Genomic DNA, 8,150 nt, shown 5'->3' with positions numbered 1-8,150 from the left:
TAAAATTTTAAATAGTTAAAGGATCATTTTCTCTTACTTTGAGTCATTAGACGGTACTTTTCCCTTAAGAAAAACTTTGCAAATATAGGTTGGCAACCAAAGCTAGGGAGAAAAATCATGACAAATTGTCAGATTCTAAATTGATGGATAAAATTTATGCCGTCGTAAAAAAACATCAAGATTTATAGACAAATTCTGACCAGCAACAAATTCTGACAATTTTCAAACTAGTGCGAAACATGTTTATCCCAAATCCTGACGAATCATCGGGATTTGTGATCAAGTTCTAATGAATCGCCGGGGATTGATAGTATTAGCTCAATTACATACTCAATTTCAACCATAAATAAATAAATAACGAGTCTTCAATTTTCTACAACATATTGAAGGAGGAGAAGAAGAATGGAGAAGGAAGATGAATTTTGGCAGAATGCGATTCTTGCACAAATTCGGATAAATAAATGTATATCTGTCTTTAAGGAAGCGATCCTGTAAAAAACAGTCAGACGTTTCGAGAAACGGCAGCTGTTGACTTGTTATTTTTTCTACTATTTTAGTGAAATATTATTATTATAGAGGTCTAACTGTAATTGTCTATTATATGAACATTGGCCCGTGCTTAGCCTGAATAATACTCTACTACCTAAGAGAGGATAAGCAGGTGTTTGATAAAATTCCTCCCTCTTTTAGCTTTATTGTGTTTTCCCTCTGTTCACTTTAAATTCTGGCTAGGCTTATGCACAGTCCTAATGCCCTTATGACAACGACGAAGTATCTAAATGTGTGCTTCATTTTATTTCCGCTTTCTGTTCTACTTTTTCCTGACCATTTACCTTTGTTTGATTTGTATAGGTATTTCTTGGATAGTGATGAAAACCATTTTGACAATCTCGGATTTTGAAAGGAGATAGCTTCATAATAGACGCATATGAGAGATCAAAGAGTACAACTGAGTTTTCTGATTGGCTAATTCATGTTTACAGGAATGAGTATATCTCACTTTTATGCTAAATCTGAACCTTCGGCTCATAGGTAAAACATTAGTTATCAATTGTGATGTGATAGTATAATTTATATAGCACTTGTATTCATATTTAATGAAGTTTGAAAGCTAAATTATGTTCTTCGTTGTTCTTCACCCAACACTTTGGTAGATGTTTATTGTTTTTCTTCGCTTCTGTGCTTGAAATATGACTTCTGAAAATTGGTCATTACTTCCAATATTTCGCAAGTTTCTGCTCGACTTTCTTTTCTGTTTTCAGATTATTTATTTCCTTCATCCACTTGTGCTTCTACTTTGAAGTTTTTACAAGAAAGAGTAGTACCGCAAAGCTTTGGGCCATTTTACATGCTTAACAATTTACGGACAGAAATTTTTTGATACTCTTCGCAGCTGAAACATACGATTGAGGAATGACGATGATGGATGCCTAGGCGATTGTGAAGGAACTGAGGGTGACGTATCGCGAGTGGGAAGATGAAGGGAGAATGGCGGAATTGAAAGCTCTGTTGAAGATTGTTGAGCTTCACGAGAAGGATATCATCAATCTCTGAATACCAACTGCAGAGGATAAACGGTAGTTTTTCAATCTGTGTTACAAAGCTTCTTTTGCTCTGTAATTGAAATAGAACAGTGATTGGCAAGATCGAACATGAGTCATATAGCTTGTATTATGGTAGTTACTGTTCTTTATTTTTGTTAATTAGAATAACAAAATACATACTTTGAAGTGGAACTTTATGTATATTTGTATAGACTTTTACATGCACAAATCATCCTTGTTAGAGATTTGATGTGAAGCTTTTCGAATTTCTTGATAAGAAGAAATAGCGTCAACTTGCCGCCCAAGAAAGGACATCCAGAAACAGTCTCTACAACCAAGCTTAGGATTTATATAAACAGCTATCACTAGATAAAAAGGAGTCTTCAACTTCGCTGCTTGATTGCATGGAATAAGTTTCATGCTTCAAATCTGGATCAATTTACGTCTCACACTCAAGAGTAGTCTCATGTTGTTTGAGGATTGCTTTCGCAATTATGTCTGCATTAATTGCGCAGCGGATAGCCTTTTGCATAATCATAGTTCGGTGAATTAGAGAATTGCGGTATAACTCATGCTATTGGGTTATTGATTACCTTAAGTTCTATATATTAATTACCTTAAAGCTCAAAACAAACTAAGAGACGTTGACATCTTCAGTTGTTGGGATCTGGTCCTTCAGTTTGTGGTTAGTTTTGTTTTGAACACTTGGAGAATCTCGTGATGGCCGCACTTTAAAGTGATTATAGGTTTTCCAAGTGATGCTTAATGTGTTGTAACATGTTGTACATATATTGGGGAGCATGTGGGATGAGATAGAGACCACTCATCCTACGTTTGACTTAAAGCATGGCCGCAGCAGCTCTGTTGTACTTGTGTGCAGTGAGCAGTGCAGCTTTACAGCTGTTACTGTTGACTGTACGATGTACAGAGAGAACACATAGTAGACCGGATCCCTCTCTGGTTCTTCCAACTGTTGGACAAATCATCAAACTATAGAATGTAACACAACTTATCACCTATTAACAAGTAAAATAGTACCTTTCTACTTCTGTAGCTTGCTGAAGGGGGTTTTAAGTTTATCTTCCTTCAAGAAAACTGATTCACATGGCTACACATTCTGTTACACGTAGATCTAAGTAAATGAGTTTGGCAGTATATTATGCAGCAAAACCCCATATATGTGATTTTTGAAGTGTATGAAACTGAAGGTATATGCAATTTTGGTACCATATCTCTGATCATTTGGATACCAGTTTCTAGCCGGAAGTGTGCCACACCTACAGATAAGTGAATGAGTGATGGACGAGTTAGCACAGTAATCCAATCCCCTTGGCAAATCTGCTATCATTTAAACATGGCCTTAAAGTGATATGGTAATTCACATTCTCAAGTTTTACAATATCATCCAACCAACAAAATGTTTTATGTCGGTATGAAAGTTATAAGTAATTCCAATGCAGAAATTGAATATTAGGTAAAATGTTGAATGTAATACAACCTAGAAAATACAAATTTTATGCAGACCGTTTTCTTTTTGCGGCATATCCCATCTGTTCCTCATTGTATGCCTCTTGCAATTAGAAATAGTAAACAGTAAACAACTATTATATTTGAATTTCGAAAGATATTACTAATAGAATTAAAGAAATGAGATAATGATACTCGTACATATACAACCTGCAGGACTAATGGCTTATGAGGAAAAGAACAAGCATCCCTGCTCAACAAATAGAGCTGCTGAAATGAAGCTTAGGCGACATGAAATGTATAAACTGATATCTGTTGAAAAAAAGGAAGCGCAACAACTACAACGTCGAATGAAAAGACAAGAGGTGAAAATAAATGCTTTTTTTGAGGCTGCAGCTTCTTCCGTGCCAGCTCAATGTGCGCCTTACTTTCAAGCCTGCTGCCTTGCATCTCAACAACTAAACTTCCATCCAGGGGACTTTGCTTCTGTTTCTGCAACAGGTCATACCTTTAAACTTTTCTTGATTCCTACATATGATTATAATTAAATGACACTAAATGTGTGTTCTACCACACGTGTTAGCCAATAAATCTCAGCCTGTGGCTTTGCCTCTTGCCTCTGACAAGCAAAAGAGTGTAACACCTTTCTGTGTGTATGATGTCGATAAGTACCGCAGCTAAAATACTGCATTTTTTCTTTTATGATACAATTACTAGATCAAACTAACTTACTAACTTTTGACATTGGGCTCGACATAAGGTGCGTCTAACTCAAAATGTGTTATGAGTTGAAGGATTATTGAAAACAAAGGTTCGCACTAATCCTTTATTGTATGTTGCGATATTGTTATATACTACTTGTAACTTCATTATAATGATATATTTAAAACCTGCAGATCACAGACAACGCAGAACAGGCTGTGTAAACATAGCTAACCTGCAATTGGGCTACATGCCTCTGAAGATTGTCCCTAATTGTAAATTTTACGGTGCAAAAAAGGTTTGAATATGAGTTACCTGGATTTTCTTGCGGCAAGGGTTCAATCATGATAGTTTCTGATCTGGTAACTGCTGAACTACACAATCTATATGTAGGCTGCACTGAAGAATCTGAACATTTTCGCACATACAGGACACAGTGTTATCAAAGGCGCGCTTTAAGCTCGCTTAAGCCCTGAAGCGAGGCTGAAAACATGTTGAGCGCTTCGCCTCGCTTTATGTGCGCTTCAGTGTCGTCATCAAGGCTCTAAAACATACTTTTCCTTGCCAATGAGCCTCTCTTGAGGAGGTGACACTAGATGATTGATATTTCACTTTATCTTAATATTTTTACAATTTCTTTGTCCATATATTTGTTATTCATGCTTATTATTATTAATCTTGGACTAAACATATATATATTTGTATTTTTGCACCATTGCGCTTTTTTTCATTAAAGCCCACGCTTTATATGCGCTTCGCAATGGAAATCTCATTCATTTCACTATATCCAATGGGTTGGTTGTCCCGAGTTGGGTTGATTGTTTGCTGGTAAACACAATTTTCAGGCCATCACAGATGATTGGGTTCTAGAAGAGGACTTTGGCAATGAACAAACTGAGAACTTCTCTACCAATATAGCTGACGTGTTTTGGGTTCTAGCATGGCTGTTCTTTTTGTCGTAAAGGATCATAGTGTAATCTTGGTTCTGAACCTTTGTTGAATTAATAATACAAAAAAAGATTTTGTAACCATGTTCATTGTGACCTCGGTCAATGTCTAAAGATTTTGGTTGTCTGTGATTTGCAATTGGCAATGCAGGAGGAGCACAGGTGGAATTAAAAAAATCTGAGGACTATGCAAAAGTTTAGATCACAAAATGGTGGAGGCATGAATGTCATAGTAGACCGACATAATCATTTAGCACGAGACGCATTCAAGGTGAAATGTTTTATCAAATTTCTCTTTGATGTCTTTTTAGTCTTTCCAATGATTGTATCACTAATTGTTTATATTCCCTTTTGACATCCTAAATTGTTAAAGTGAAGTCAACCCGTCAGCTCTATGTCCATACACTTGGCCTCCTATGTGATTTCGTTTCTCTCCCATTTAGACTGTTCTATGGTTCCCACAGTGCAATGGAGGGAATGTATATACAAGAACTGAAATTTTAGTTGATTCCTTTGTTTTATTCATCCTCATCTATGGCTTCTCACCTTTAGACATGTTATTTTTATTTGAAGTCTGCAATTATTAGAGCTTGAAGTAGATTTAGACTTTTGCAGGAAGGTTACTATCTTCATGTAAGATCTCTTTCTTTCAGAATTTGCCATACTGTATTATTGTTCTTGTATGTATGATGAATTAGTTTTGGAAAGTTAACAATTAGTCATGGCTTGTTCATACTGGTATTGTCAGGTTGCCAAATATTAGTATATTGGGCTACATGCCTCTGAAGATTGTCCCTAATTGTAAATTTTGCGGTGCAAAAAAGGTTTGAATATGAGTTACCTGGATTTTCTTGCGGCAAGGGTTCAATCAAGTTAGTTTCTGATCTGGTAACTGCTGAACTACACAATCTATATATAGGCTGCACTGAAGAATCTGAACATTTGCGCACATACAGGACATATAATAATATGTTTGCATTTACATCGGTTGCTGTGAATTACGATAAAGAATTGGCAAAAAGGAACCATGGTATTTATACGTTTAGAGTTCATGGTCAGATGTATCATTTTATAAATGACTTTCCTGTTTGGATTGACTTATTTTATGTGCTTTTAAGGCAAAATAGTTTTTAATTACTTTTGTAGTGTTCGGGTAAAATAAAAAAAATGCTTTTAGGCGTTTATTTTTAAGCCAAAATGACAAAGATAAGTCAAAAGTCTTCTAACGTATGGCTTTTGGCTAATAGGTTAAAAGCCATAAGTCAATCCAAACGGGCTCTTACTCCCTCCTGATCAAATAGCAAGAAGCCTACAGCTATACTTACGATTATACTGCTACAAAATTATTTACATAACAAAAATAGTAACAACTGCTCCACAACTATATTGTATCCCTTCCTGTGCACCAATTTACAGCTTAATGACTAACTATTTTGTTTAAACAGATTGGAGAACAAAAGCTGAGCGCGACAATGCTCACCCAGATGGTGTAGCATGTATAGCTGCATTTTGCTAAGCCACACTAATCATTTTACCAGCAATGCTTGATAGAAGCTTTGGCGCTTGATAAAAGCTTCACATATTCGCTCTACTCACCAAAATGCCCCAAATTTTTGTGTAGATTACTGTAAAGTGTGTACCTATGTTTGTAGAGACAAGTGCTGCACATTTTGGATATGGAAAAGTACTATTGTTGCACTTAAGCAACCTTTGTACAATGTCTTACCACGGACAAAATATACGTAGTAACATATTAATTGTGGATACTTAGTAGTAACATATTAATTGTGCATAAGCTAGGAGGTTGTGGAGGACCCAGATTAGGATAGAAGTCTAGAAGGTAGTTTCGCTTTTTCTTTCGCACTAGTAGGCGTAGTTTTGCTCCACCGTTTATTATCCTTTGATTTCTGCTTTTATGTGTTGGGTCTTGTTTTTCCAGGCTGTTTTATCTTGACTTATTCGCTCTTGTTATTCCTCATCTTCGCATTGCTTTGATATGCTTATCCGTATCTGACTCTTTTGCCTTGTTTTCCCTCGTTTTCTTTTGAGCCGAGAGTCTTTCGGAAACAACCTCTCTACCTTCCAAGGTGGAGGTAAGGTCTGCGTACACTTTACCCTTTCCAGACCCCACGTTGTGGGGTTCCACTAGGTATGTTGTTGTTGTTGTAAGCTAGAACGGTGCCACGACATTGGGCCTATGCTATAATTTTATAAGGGACATTACAATGTAAAAATAAGAAGGAAAATTATATGCTTGGGTCTTATAGGAAAATTATATGCTTGGGTCTTACTTTTATCAGTGCTGGAAAGTAAAGTGGCCTTGATCGGTACAATGTTGAGAGGGCAGAATTGCCCTTCTTTTGGGGTGGTCTTTAAATTTTGCCCCTCATTTTTGTGGTCTTTAAATTTTTGCCCTTCTCCTAAAATCCATGGGTTTCGGGTTCGAATTTCAGCTCAGTCAAAATTTTTTAAAAAAAATTCGAAAGGCGAAGTAGTTATGCTTCCTCCGGCAGATTTATAGTTATGTTTAACTAAAAGTCTGCCGGAGGGGGCAAACTTTGCCTTGAGACATAATTTTTTTTTTCTTTTCAAGGCAAACTTTTAGTTATGCCTTAACTAAAAGTGTGCCTCATAAGACAGAACTAAAAGCATGCCCCATAAGATGAAACTTTTTCTTAAGGCATAATTAAAAGTTTGCCTTATAAGTCAAAGTCTATGCCTTAAGGAAAAGGTCTGCCTTATGGGGCATACTTTTGGTTATGTCTTAACTAAAAGTCTGCCCCATACGGCATAACTAAACTATGCCGGATCCGGCATACACCTCCTCCTAGCCCTACCTTGTGATTTTTTTTTTTTTAATGCCTGAGGGGAAAAGGGGGGGGGGGGGGGGGGGGGGGGGGGGGAGGGGGGCATCGAACCCAGAACCTGAGGTATTTGTCCACCTTTTCAAGTAAAGGACAAAATTTAAAGATCATAAACATAAGGGGTAAAATTTAAAGACAAAAAATATGAGGGGTAAAACTTAAAGACTACCCCAAAAGAAGGGCAATCCGCGCAAAAAAAGGATGTTGAGAAGGAAATCGTGGGCCTCAATGGATACCAGTCCTGGGAAAGAAATTGTGGGCCTTCATTGAGTTTTTCCAATATCAATATGCATGAAAACTGAGAGGAAAACTGAAGCTAAAAATAGAGAAAAAAAAAGGATACTGACAAATCGAACCTGTGACGTTCGTGAAAATTTGAAACCCATTGACAATTGAGCTAAGGTTCCCATATGTGTTAGGAGGTTCATTATGCGTATATATACGTGTAATTTAAATGTAACATTATATATACAATATAATTCTCCCGCCCTTTAGCTCCGACCCTTTCAACCATATAAATTCTTATCATTTTTCTCCGTTTAAACTCATCTCAGATGTAATTATATCAAACAAAAATAAAAGAAAAAAATAAGTGAAAAATGTATGTATGTATGTGTATATATATA

At 36.4% G+C, this 8,150-nt stretch overlaps 1 long non-coding RNA gene across 29 annotated transcripts; it reads left to right on the top strand.

The window, feature by feature from the left end:
- On the top strand, positions 1-6,437 carry LOC132616725 (uncharacterized). 29 transcript variants are annotated; one of them, XR_009573372.1, is made up of 6 exons: positions 1-1,032; positions 1,394-1,577; positions 3,228-3,822; positions 3,908-5,293; positions 5,409-5,532; positions 6,106-6,437. It is a non-coding gene; the product is annotated as an uncharacterized LOC132616725 (long non-coding RNA). The 29 variants fall into 29 exon arrangements; XR_009573368.1 differs by adding an exon at positions 5,617-5,690 and having other exon boundaries at positions 3,908-5,532; XR_009573366.1 differs by adding an exon at positions 5,617-5,690 and having other exon boundaries at positions 3,908-5,548.
- Positions 6,438-8,150: the final 1,713 nt, after the last annotated feature.

The sequence above is a fragment of the Lycium barbarum genome, chromosome 11, assembly GCF_019175385.1.
Source record: "Lycium barbarum isolate Lr01 chromosome 11, ASM1917538v2, whole genome shotgun sequence".
NCBI classification, from domain to species: Eukaryota; Viridiplantae; Streptophyta; class Magnoliopsida; order Solanales; family Solanaceae; genus Lycium; species Lycium barbarum.
This window is presented reverse-complemented; position numbering and strand designations above follow the sequence as displayed.